Source organism: Abramis brama (genome assembly GCF_963993115.1).
Source record: "Abramis brama genome assembly, chromosome: 11".
Taxonomy (NCBI): Eukaryota; Metazoa; Chordata; class Actinopteri; order Cypriniformes; family Leuciscidae; genus Abramis; species Abramis brama.
The window spans coordinates 24,283,993-24,297,394 of NC_139973.1; the positions used below are offsets into that span (position 1 = coordinate 24,283,993).

The window sequence follows — 13,402 nt, forward strand, 5'->3', positions numbered from 1 at the left end:
GTTTTACATCAGGAGCAGTTTTGCAGTACATTGAGTTGAAGCACGCAGAGACAATTTGCAGAGAAATGCTATGGATGGTTTTATAATATCCGCACGCACAAGCAGTTCTGCACGTTCACATTCTTCCACCAAGGAACAGTACTGTCTGTGTTTTATAGCGTGCACAAGAATAAAACTAATGTCATACCGGTAATGCAATTGCTTCCTGCAGCCTTAATGAAAGATCATGTCAGGTAAAAGGGAAAAAACATTCTGCAGATGATATTTAATTTAGTGTCTGCTGGCTTTATTTCTTCAACAGCTTCATGTTTAACGCACTTTCATGTTCTATACAGTTTCGCGTAAATTTTCACGCACCGCTTACGCTTACCTTAAATTTTCACGCACCTATATTGAGACTTTTCTTGCAATTCGCAGTCTTTAATATTCCATATAATTTGTGCTGTCATTGATGGAAAAATCTTGTTTGCTTATAGTAATACTTGTAACCATAGACATAATAAATACATAGACGCCCTATTGGCCTCTGGATTGTAGGTCAACGGCGCCGCCATATTGTGGAGGGCAACTTTCCCATACCTCTCATAACGGGAATTGAGAAAAATGCCTGCTTGTTATGGGCTGAAATATGTGCCACCAGAAACTGAATTTGAATCATTTATATTTGAATTTGATTTGCTAAACTTGAATATTTGCATTGGAAAACTGAATCTGAATTGTATAATTTGAAATTGAATTTATTTGTTTGGAACTGAAGTCCAATACAATTTGATCCTCACTGACAATTCAACTCTCTATATATCCTCACATTCAGTTCTCACAATTCAGATTCAGATCACCAAATTCAATTTCAAGTTACTGTGACAGACATCCGGGTAGTTGGAGGATGAAGGAAGAGCAATCGAGCGCAGATCGATATCGATAGATAGAGTTCAGTGTCGCAGGATCATCACTCAGCACTAAATATGGCAGACTGTTGTGCTGCTTATGGATGTTAGAACGAAAGAAGTGGAAAAAAAAATATAAATAAATAAATAAATAAAAGCAAGGGATAACATTTCACAGGTGAGAATGAAACCTGTGGCCTCTCTCTCTATGTGGCCCGCGGCAGCGAACACAGCGTCACCGCGCTGCTGCACTGGTCCCCGCTGATCCAGATGGGACCGGCCAAAGACATAGTGGTGATCGGGAGTACGTATATTTCGGCGGGAAGTTCCACTGCCTTTGCCGGTGGCCGGCGGACGGAGAGAAACTACAGCGGGGCAGCAGAGTTCATCTGCGGCTGCAGGATCTGTAGACTTACTGCCCGCTTCCTGGGAGCCAAAACTGACAAAACGCTGCTGGAGGAAATAGTTGAGTTTTCTTTTGCTGAAGAAAAAAGTCTGTTCCGCGTCCATAGCAACGCTCTGTTTTTCATGGCAACGGTGTGATATACTTATTACATGGCTTGGTTGAATTCCAATGTAGAATGCGGCCGTTATTTCTTGATAACAGACGCTGCAAAGTATATCACACCGTTGCCATGAAAAACAGAGCGTTGCTATGGACGCGGAACGGACTATTTTCTTTAGCGGAAGCAATACAATCGTTTTTAAATCAATAAACTCCTTTTTAAATCAATAATTTGTGTCAAATTATTTATTTATTTTGTAGGTAGCCATGTAATAAGCAGAATAATGTATAGCGAGGCGGTTGTTATAGTGAATAGCAACCCCTTCAGGCTGATTCAAGACCTGTCGGGGTTGTTATTCGCTATAACAACCGCCTCGCTATACATTATCCCTTATATATATATATATCTGCCTGAATCAGCCTGAAGCATATATATATATATATATATATATATATATATATATATATAGTTATAGGCTTCAGGCTGATTATATAATATATATATAAGGAATAACTCTATCTATCAATCTGCGCTCGATTGCTCTTCCTTCATCCTCCAACTACCCGGATGTCTGTCACAGTAACTTGAAATTGAATTTGGTGATCTGAATCTGAATTGTGAGAACTGAATGTGAGGATATAGAGAGTTGAATTTTCAGTGAGGATCAAATTGTATTGGACTTCAGTTCCAAACAAATAAATTCAATTTCAAATTATACAATTCAAATTCAGTTTTTCAATGCAATTATTCAAATTAAACAATACAATTTCAAATTATGTGATTCAAATTCAGTTTTTCAATGCAATTATTCAAGTTTAGCAATTCAAATTCAAATATAATTGATTCAAATTCAGTTTCTGGTGGCACATATTTCAGCCCAAAGCTTGTGTGCTGCTTGGGGCTGTACAAATCGCCGCACACTTGAAAACAGGGCTCGGGGAATTACCGTTCACAAGCAAGCAAGACAACATTTGTTTCTGGTTGTATTAGGTCATTATTAATGATAACCCAGCTAGAAATTTTTTGTTCTAAAAATGTTCTAAGAACATTAGCATGTATTGTTCTATAAATGTTTTCAGCGGCTAGTTTTAGTTTTGTTCCCAGAATGTTCTTTTAAAAGTTTGGAGAACATTCTTTAAAAACATTATTAAAATGTTTAGTAGTAACATTCTTTTAACATTATTCTCTAACGTTCTTAGAAAGTTTTCAGCGGCTAGTTTTAGTTTTGTTCCCAGAATGTTCTTTTAAAAGTTTGGAGAACATTCTTTAAAAACATTATTAAAATGTTTAGTAGTAACATTCTTTTAACATTATTCTCTAATTTTCTCAGAACGTTTTCAGCGGGTAGTTTTATTTGTGTTCCCAGAATGTTTTTTTAAATGTTTAGAGAACATTTTCTAAAAACATTATTAAAATGTTTAGTAGTAACATTTTTATAACATTATTCTCTGACGTTCTTATAATGTTTTTAGCATGTAGTTTTATTTTTGTTCCCAGAATGTTCTTATAAATGTTCGGATAACATTTTTTTAAAAACATTATTAAAATGTTTAGTAATAACGTTCTTATAACATTATTCTCTAATGTTCATAGAACGTTTTCAGCGGGTAGTTTTATTTTTGTTCCCAGAATGTTTTTTTAAATGTTTAGAGAACATTTTCTAAAAACATTATTAAAATGTTTAGTAATAACATTCTTATAACATTATTCTCTAACGTTCTTATAATGTTGTAAGCGGATAGTTTTATTTTTGTTCCCAGAATGTTCTTTTAAATGTTCGGATAACATTATTTAAAATGTTTAGGTGTACCATTCTTACAACATTATTCTCTAACGTTCTTAGAAAGTTTTCAGGGGGTGTTTTTATTTTTGTTCCCAGAATGTTCTTTTAAAAGTTCAGATAACATTTTTTTTTACAACATTATAAAAATGTTTAATAATAATATTGTTAGAACATTATTTCTCCTAAAAGGTAGGATAACATTCTCTAAGAACACTCTAAAAATGTTTTGTGATGATGACCTTCTATAAATGTTTAATCATAACATTTTTAGAACATTATCCCTTTATTCTTATAAAGTTTTTAGCAGGAAGTTTTATTTTTATTCTTAGAACGTTCTTCTAAAAGTTAGGATAACATTCTCTAAAAATACTCTTAAAAATACTACTTAACATTCTTATAAATTTTTTAGTGGGAAGTTTTATTTTTGTTCCCAAAATGTTCTCTTAAACATAAAAAATGCTTAGCTATAACATTGTTAAAACATACAATTTTATTAATCTCTAAAATAAAACAAAAATCTAACAGGTTTATGAATGGCATTCACATAAATTATTAGAAGTTCTGCGTACAGTAGATGCCCAACATTAAATGAAGAACTCAGTAAAGTCCAATGTGCAATCACACGTCTTGACTGCTGTTTGCTCAGAGCGCTCATCATCAGTCTTTGGTTGTCTTGGTTCTTGCAGAAAAAGAATAAAGTCATCTGCATTAATAGGTGTTCTACTGTTCTTCTCTTCTTCTTTTTCAGCTGCTATCCCAGTTAGCAGAATTGAGCTCCATTCTCTGTGTGCATGGTAGAGTTTTTCCTCATAGCCTATAAAAGAAGATCATGCAACAGTGTAAACAAAAATAATACAAATACATATTACATATTAAGATCACAAGCAATATTGACTTTGAAAACTTTCAAAATTAGCCAGCCTAATTATTAATCAGAAATTAATTAGATTAGTTTATTTAAAAGTATAAATATGATACCTTATGAGTATCTATTTTGTTTCTGTAATTTAAAACATATACTTAATCCATTATATACATGTTAAAGGGATACTCCACTTTTTTTGGAAATAGGCTCATTTTATAACTCCCCCAGAGTTAAACAGTTGAGTTTTACCGTTTTCTAATCCATTCAGCCGAGTTTCTGATATTTAGAAGAATGTCAGTAACCAGACAGTTTCTGGTCTCATTGACTTCCATAGTATATATTTTTTCCTACTATGGAAGTCAATGAGACCAGAAACTGTCTGGTTACTGATATTCTTCCAAATATCAGAAACTCGGCTGAATGGATTCGAAAACGGTAAAACTCAACTGTTTAACTCTGGGGGAGTTGTAAAATGAGCCTATTTCCAAAAAAAGTGGAGTATCCCTTTAATAACACAACTAGAGGCTAAATTATTTTAACAAACTACAAACTTGGCTTGAGAAGTGTGAACCTCGAACTCAGGTAGCCTTGAGCACAGCTGCAGCATGTCACAGCACTGCCCACGATGCTTTTGCTCTGATGTAACAGCTCATTTTCATCAGTTATATTGTCTATGGATTGTTACATTTCTTACAGATTTCTGCTTGTTTTAAATCAGATACAGATAAAGTAGTACTGCATTTGAGATAGAACAATTTCTAGTGTGATTTAATCATACCTGTGAATCGTCTCTTTGCTATTAGCTAAGCTGTAAGTTTTAGTTACTTCAAAAGCAGAAAGAAAAATATGCTATAACTTCTGTTTCTTATTGAGAAATCACAGGACAGTGTTGACACTAACTTTTTGTGCTCCAGTAGGTTTCTGTGTGCGCACAATCTGCATGTTAAATGTGAGCTACTGTCTGTGCATATGAAAGCTTGTTTCCGCCATGGAATACAATTTTTAAAAAAGGTAATTGCGAATCACAATTCAAACTTTTTTTTCTCAGAAGTGCGAGATATAAACTCGCAATTGGCCGTTTGAAAGTCAGAATCACAGGATAAATTAGTAAAACCTGAGAAAAAAAAGCAATTCTGGCTTATTTTTTTTTTGCTGTCGTTTCTATATGAGAACATTAATGCACTTCATCAATACAGCTGCTCTGAGAGTCACTTCAGCAGCATTTTAGCTTCATTTGAGAAAAACTATCATCATATCATAAAACACAGAGAAACTCAAAGGTCTACATGGCAATCCGTCAAATAAAAGTTTGGTTTAACCTTTGAAGAACGTTTTGCTTAAATCATTACATTTTAAATAATTGGTTATAGCAATTTAATTAAACCATTCAAATGGAATCAAGAAAACAAAAAAAAATTTACTTTTGGGAGATGCGAGAGCGAAGTAGTCCAGTGATAATTAACAGGCAGCCATGGTTAATGCAATTTGCAAAGACCCGCCCCCTTTAGTTACTGTTGCTATGTCCAACAAGCCATGGCGCTCTCACGCCACACATCATGTTGTCACGCAATGAAAAATACATTGCGGATCACAGAAAAAACGCTGAAACGTTTAAACGCAGAGACAAGACAGAGCAGGTTACTTTTGATATGAAAGTTGAAACAAAGTCTCAACGTTTAATTTGTGTAATTTTTTTAGAAAAAAATATTTTTGGTAAAATAAAAATGTAAAAAATACCTGTCAATCAAACTCCCTCGAAGGGTGAATTCTGAGGGGAGTAAAAAAGACAGCTCACAATTCTGATATTTTCTTGCAATTGTGTGTTCTTGCCTCACAATTCTGAGAGAAAAAAAAAAACTGTAATTTTACTGATGGAAACAGACAGTAAAAAAGTGGACTTCAAAGATTTCTTATTCTGTAGCTCCCTGTGGGATTTTTTTGACAAGTCCATAAAAATGCATCCATCCATGATAAAAGTACTCCACACGGCTCTGGCAGGTTAATAAAGGCGAAAGGTGAAGCGAAGTGATGCGTTTGTGTAAGAAACATATCCATATTTTATATTTTAGGGCTGGGAATCGATTAAAAAAAGTAACTGATTATTTACACAATTTGCTGTAATTAAATGCAATTAATTGCATTTCCCCCAAGCTTGTAATCATCAATATTTAAACTTAGAATAACCTAATTAAACAACAAAAAGGAAAAAAAGGAACAGAAAATAGCCCTGTATTAAAATAATATTAAACATCAATATATCAATATATTATTATTTTCAATAATCAATCAACATAATAAATTTAACAATTTATTATTATAATTTTTTTTTTCTAATTATCAAAATAAAACATAGTCCTACAAAGCTATTATTACAAGAGCATGTGATCAGAGCAGGTAATTTTACCATTGTTGCCAGCATGACTATACCAGCTCAGTAGGGCTATTTCACAGAAGTCTACTACTGAGAAATTTCACGTTATTTGACTTTGCTTTTCCAGTGCATGATCGGTACATGATTGGAGCGTTTGGGCCGTTAACGACAGAGCAGAACGCGCAGCGCAAACACGGAGCAGAACATTGAGCAAAGAGCTCAATGTTTGCTCAGTGTTGTGTGTGTGTGTCAGTGCGCCGACACACACACACACGGAATGGAGAGCGCGGAGCGGAAAAGACCCGGTCATGAAAGCTGCGCGAGAATAAAACCTGATCGCCGAACACGGAGGGGCGGGACGGCATATTTTGCAGCCTTTTCCGCAACAGGAAGTCATTAAAATGAGGCAAAAAAAGTGCTGCGTTAATTGCATTTTTTTTATAAACTCGTTAAGCATCTCAAATTAATCGCGAAGATTAACGTGTTAATTCCCCCAGCCCTACCATATTTATAATTTTATCGACTTAAATAACTAGCTTCCAGCAGACAGCCATATGCAAGTCAAATTACGCCCAAAGAGTTAGTCAACGCATCGATACGCATATGCGCCTGCAAGGCTACGCATCACTACACTTCGGCCGCCATATGCGTCTATGAGTAGAAAAATGTGTCGTCCCAGTTTTTGATACGCGACGCACCGTTGTATGCAATACTATGCGTTGTTGGTGGGGGCAAAACTGCAAGTTGCTTGCGTCCGACGTGTTGACTATAAAAGGCTCTTGTCGGTGCATGACATAGGAGTAGCATAAGCTTTGACGGCTCTCGCGGTTCAAACAAACAGGGCTAGGCAATAAATTCAAGCTCCTCCCACATTTCTCTTTATATGATTCTCTTTAATGATCATTTTTCTAAAAATCTCTGTGGAAAGAAAGTCAGATATAAATCTGGGACAGATATAAATCTGGCACGAGGGAGAAAAAAATAGATCATTTTTATTTTGGAGTGCATTGTGCGTTTAAAATTGACTACGGTTTTATAAAATGCAGTGGATACTTACTAGTGATGGACTTGTTTCTCTGTTGGTGCCTGTTCTGCTCCGTAAACATTGGTCCAATGCTTGATCTTAAGAAAATGTAAAAAGTGTGTTAATGTGTGTTAACAGACTATTGATCTGGGTGACATAGGACCATTTTTTATGTTTTCCTTAAGTGTTAGGCTATATAAATCTGGAGAACCCTTACTAACATTAACCATGGTTTTGCTACACTAACTAAATGGTAATAAATTATTGTAATCAATCCACCATAAAAATATTGTTTCTACACTTTACTATAATAAAAACCATGGTTAATTTAGCAAAGGACCCTGGGAACATGTCCTAAAAAGAACAGCTCATCCAAAAAATAGACTCTCTATCGTTATTTACCGGTACTCCATGTTGTTCCAAAACTGTATGAATTTATTTTGTATAACCTTAATTAAGATATCTTGAGAAATGACTTCACTGTTTTTTTGTTTTTTTTTCATAAAATGGGTTCCAATGTTGTTTAATTCCCAACATTCTTGTGTTTCAGAGAAGTAAGTCATACAGGTTTGAAAATAATTTCATTTTGAAAGGACATTTATGTTATGTATAAAGACACAATGTTCTCAGTTCACTCATTGCAAAGCTCCTATGCTGAGGTTTATTTTATTTTTTCAAAATGTTGCAAGTAAAATGTTCTAATTGTGTTAACTTGTCACATTAGAAGAACGTTTTATGAAGAACATTCAACATCTCATCTCTCAATGATATCCTCAAAACATTTCCCTAACGTGACAGAGAGAATGTTCTTCTTTTGTTATCATGAAACATTGGGACAATGTTATATTGAGATCATTGTACAACTTTAACTTTAGCAACATTCCCAAAATATGCTCAAAATGTTGCAAGTAGAATGTTCTTCTTTTGTTATCATGAAACATTGGGAACATTTGTTTCCATAAAATGGGTTCCAATGTTGTTTTATTCCCAACATTCTTGTGTTTCACAGAAGTAAGTCATACAGGTTTGAAAATAATTTCATTTTGAAAGGACATTTATGTTTGGGTCAGCTAGGCCCATAAAAACTCATATCAAGAAGACAGGTACAATTTTGACTGGAGGGTTTGGACCAGTGTGCCTTTGAGCAGAGTTTACATGTTCTGCCTCTATTTCACGTGTATTTTACTATGACAATACTCACCGCAACTGAAGATCATGTGGCTGGATAATTTATTCCCAAAATTCCTGGATAATGGGAAACACACACATACAGCAATATTATTAGCTATTTGTATTTACTTACTAAAAGAGACATAAAAAGCTTGCAAATTTTTACTCACCAGCTCAAAAACATATTATGATGATGACTCATCATTTTGACGGTAACGTTAGGCCGATATCCCGCGATCATTCAAAAGCCTAGTTTTCATAGTGTGGGTCGAGTTCCTCTCTGTATAAAGACACAATGTTCTCAGTTCACTCATTGTAAAGCTCAGACTATGCTGAGGTTTATTTTTATTTATTTTTATCAAAAACTAACTTAGCTGACAATATTTAGCCTAACGTTACACATGCAGCCTGAAACATTGACATAATATCGATATTGCTCTAGTCGCATTTAAAATTAGCTTCTCAATTTAACACACTATATTTTGATGTAGCAGAATGTATTTTTATATAAAATAAAGTTATTTACCTTCCGCAGATTGCAATATGTCCGTTACACGTAGGCTACGTTGTTAAAATTCGTTGTCCATTTACATCCCGCAACTCGCTCAAAATAAAAATGTAACAGTACGATGCAAAATAATCCATGTTTTAAACAATGTAAAAGCCACAGAACCGAAGGAGGCTAGTACTGAAGATCCTCCCGAGCAGCAGCAGCGCGCACACACACACACTCTCACTCTAACAGACGAATATTCAAACTTCAAACTTGACCAGTAAAAGGCGCGCATAGCTGCCATTGGCCAGATTCCTGGATGACAGTCTGAATAGCCAATCATGCTCAAAACAACTCGAAGAGACAGCCAATAATGTGGTAACATTGCAATTACAGGAAAAGATTACATGTTTTAAAAGAAAGAATATGAAAAAAATGTGCACGGCTATTTATTTAGTTGTATTTGTAAGCTGGCTGTTATATTTAATCAATTGGTTAAATGGTGTCTTCATTGCAGTGCATGATAAAAAATAAATAAACTTACAATAACATATAAATAATAATAATAAATTACACAAATAATATATACCATGTATAACAACATATATTTACCACTGCTCTGCCAAACAGCAGTTTAAAAGAGCAAACATATTATATATTAAACAGAGCAAACATTGCATATGTATAGGCTATTCATATACAATTCTGTATACCTACCTACATGAAAAACTAATGGATTGGTATCATGGTAACATTAGAGATACATTCATGTGACCCATAATGATCCTTTTGCACTTTAACAAAATATTGACCTTTCCTTTAGAAACACTCTTATGCCTAATAATGTCAACTTGCTTTTCACCCTGTGTGGCACAGTTACACAACCTGTTGGTTTAGGGTTAATCCTCTGTCCAACACAACACTTTGGTAACATTGGCATAATTCTATACAAGTTGCAACATATACCCCGGGTTTCACAGGCAAGGTTTAAGCCTGTAGTCCCAGACTAAAATGCACGTTTGAGCTGTTTTACCTGAAAGCAACTTGCACTGACATATCTTAAAATATGTCGGTGCCATTATTTTGTCTCAAGATGCACACCAGTAATGTTTCTTTTTCTTTTTTCTAAGGCACATTTTTAAAAGCTAATTAAATGCACTAAGGCCTAATCCTGGCTTAATCTAAACTCTGTGAAACCGGGTCTGGGTTAGAAATTAAGGATTAAGGTTAACCCTAACCCTAACCCTTGTCTACAGACTTTTATTTAACAGCATGGATACTCCAAGGTGTTGACTGCAGTGGTTAGGCCTTTAGCGTTGATACAGGACGAATAACTTCTTACTGTGACAGTCTGTAATGTATTTTAGCAAAGAGTGTTTGTATGGATTGTCCCTAATTAAGCTAGAGCTATTGGTGCATTCAAGTCATGTCATAAAGATCGTATTTACAAGTTGAACGCCACCACAATGATGAGAATATGAGTAGGAAGCTCAGGATTTTCTTTAACCCCGATCTTGAAGAGTTAGGGGTGTGTCAGTGGGAAACATTGTGGGATACCACTATACTTAGGTATTCAGCAGTGACAATGAAGTAAGCTAATGCCTGCACAAAATATGATAGCATTAATATGTAACAGTATAATATGTGATGATAAAGTTTACAGTGGCTTCATTAATTTAAAACATTAAACAAAATTGTAAAACCTCATGAATACAAACTTCCCAGGAGGACTTAAACGCACCATATGTTCCATCGTGAACCCTGTTGGCCTGCTGTCAGACCAGCAAGCTCAATTTAACAATAATTGTGTAGTTTGATTGCTAAATGTTACATTTAAAATGTTCTAGTTTTGTTAACACGTCACATTACAAGAATTTTTTTTAAAAACACTCATCATCTCAGGTCTCAGTGATATCCTCAAAACGTTTTACGAACGTTGATTTGATAATGTTCCTCCTCTGTTATTATGGAACATTGTGCCAATGTTTTACTGAGAACATTATATAATCTGTTATCTCAACAACATCCTCAAAACATCCTTAAAATGTTGCAATTAAAATGTTCTAATTGTGTTAACACATAACATTACAAGAACGTTTTATAAAGAACATTCAACATCTCATCTCTCAATGATATCCTCAAAACATTTTCCTAATGTGACAGAGAGAATGTTCTTCTTTTGTTATGACAAAACATTGGGACAATGTTATATTGAGATCATTGTACAAACTTTAACTTTAACAACATTCCCAAAATATGCTCAAAATGTTGCAAGTAGAATGTTCTTCTTTTGTTATCATGAAACATTGGGACAATGTTATATTGAGATCATTGTACAAACTTTAACTTTAGCAACATTCCCAAAATATGCTCAAAATGTTGCAAGTAAAATGTTCTAATTGTGTTAACTCGTCACATTAGAAGAACATTTTATAAAGAACAATAAACATCTCATCTCTCAATGATATCCTCAAAACATTCTACAAATGTGACAGAGAGAACGTTCTTCTTTTGTTATGACAAAACATTAAGACAACGTTATTTTGAGATCATTGTACAAACTTTAACTTAAACAACATTCCCAAAATATGCTCAAAATGTTGCAAATAAAATGTTATAATTTTGTTAACTCGTCACATTAAAATAACGTTTTATAAAGAACAATAAACATCTCATCTCTCAATGGTATCCTCAAAACATTTTCCTAACGTGACAGAGAGAACGTTCTTCTTTTGTTTTTATGAAACATTGGGACAATGTTATATTGAGATCATTGTACAAACTTGAACTTTAATAACATTCCCAAAATATCCTCAAAATGTTGCAAGTAGAATGCTCTTCTTTTGTTATCATGAAACATTGGGACAATGTTATTTTAAGATCATTGTCCAAACTTTAACTTTAACAACATTCCCAAAATATGCTCAAAATGTTGCAAATAAAATGTTCTAATTGTGTTAACTCGTCACATTAGAAGAACGTTTTATGAAGAACATTCAACATCTCATCTCTCAATGATATCCTCAAAACATTTTCCTAACGTGACAGAGAGAACGTTCTTCTTTTGTTTTTATGAAACATTGGGACAATGTTATATTGAGATCATTGTACAAACTTTAACTTTAACAACATTCCCAAAATATGCTCAAAATGTTGCAAGTAGAATGTTCTTCTTTTGTTATCATGAAACATTGGGACAATGTTATTTTGAGATCATTGTACAAACTTTAACTTTAACAACATTCCCAAAATATGCTCAAAATGTTGCAGGTAAAATGTTCTAATAGTGTTAACTCGTCACATTAAAATAACGTTTTATAAAGAACATTCAACCTCTCATCTCTCAATGATATCCTCAAAACATTTTCCTAATGTGACAGAGAGAATGTTCCTCTTTTGTTTTTATGAAACATTGGGACAATGTTATATTGAGATCATTGTACAAACTTTGACTTTAACAACATTCCCAAAATATGCTCAAAATGTTGCAAGTAGAATGTTCTTCTTTTGTTATCATGAAACATTGGGACAATGTTATATTGAGATCATTGTACAAACTTTAACTTTAACAACATTCCCAAAATATGCTCAAAATGTTGCAAGTAGAATGTTCTTCTTTTGTTTTCATGAAACATTGGGACAATGTTATATTGAGATCATTGTACAAACTCTAACTTTAGCAACATTCCCAAAATATGCTCAAAATGTTGCAAGTAGAATGTTCTTCTTTTGTTATCATGAAACATTGGGACAATGTTATATTGAGATCATTGTACAAACTTTAACTTTAACAACATTCCCAAAATATGCTCAAAATGTTGCAGGTAAAATGTTCTAATAGTGTTAACTCGTCACATTAAAATAACGTTTTATAAAGAACATTCAACCTCTCATCTCTCAATGATATCCTCAAAACATTTTCCTAATGTGACAGAGAGAATGTTCCTCTTTTGTTTTTATGAAACATTGGGACAATGTTATTTTGAGATCATTGTACAAACTTTAACTTTAACAACATTCCCAAAATATGCTCAAAATGTTGCAAGTGGAATGTTCTTCTTTTGTTATCATGAAACATTGGGACAATGTTATATTGAGATCATTGTACAAACTTTAACTTTAACAACATTCCCAAAATATGCTCAAAATGTTGCAAGTAAAATGTTCTAATTGTGTTAACTCGTCACATTAGAAGAACGTTTTATAAAGAACAATAAACATCTCATCTCTCAATGATATCCTCAAAACATTCTACAAATGTGACAGAGAGAACGTTCTTCTTTTGTTATGACAAAACATTAAG

At 33.8% G+C, this 13,402-nt stretch overlaps 1 long non-coding RNA gene across 2 annotated transcripts; it reads right to left on the bottom strand.

The window, feature by feature from the left end:
• Window positions 1–3,643: 3,643 nt before the first annotated feature.
• On the bottom strand, window positions 3,644–9,970 carry LOC311091999. 2 transcript variants are annotated; one of them, XR_014608193.1, is made up of 6 exons: window positions 9,133–9,970; window positions 8,777–8,886; window positions 8,638–8,681; window positions 7,470–7,534; window positions 5,779–5,880; window positions 3,644–3,990 (listed from the first exon to the last, which is right to left on the bottom strand). It is a non-coding gene; the product is annotated as an uncharacterized lncRNA (long non-coding RNA). The 2 variants fall into 2 exon arrangements; XR_014608194.1 differs by lacking the exon at window positions 5,779–5,880 and having other exon boundaries at window positions 9,133–9,892.
• Window positions 9,971–13,402: the final 3,432 nt, after the last annotated feature.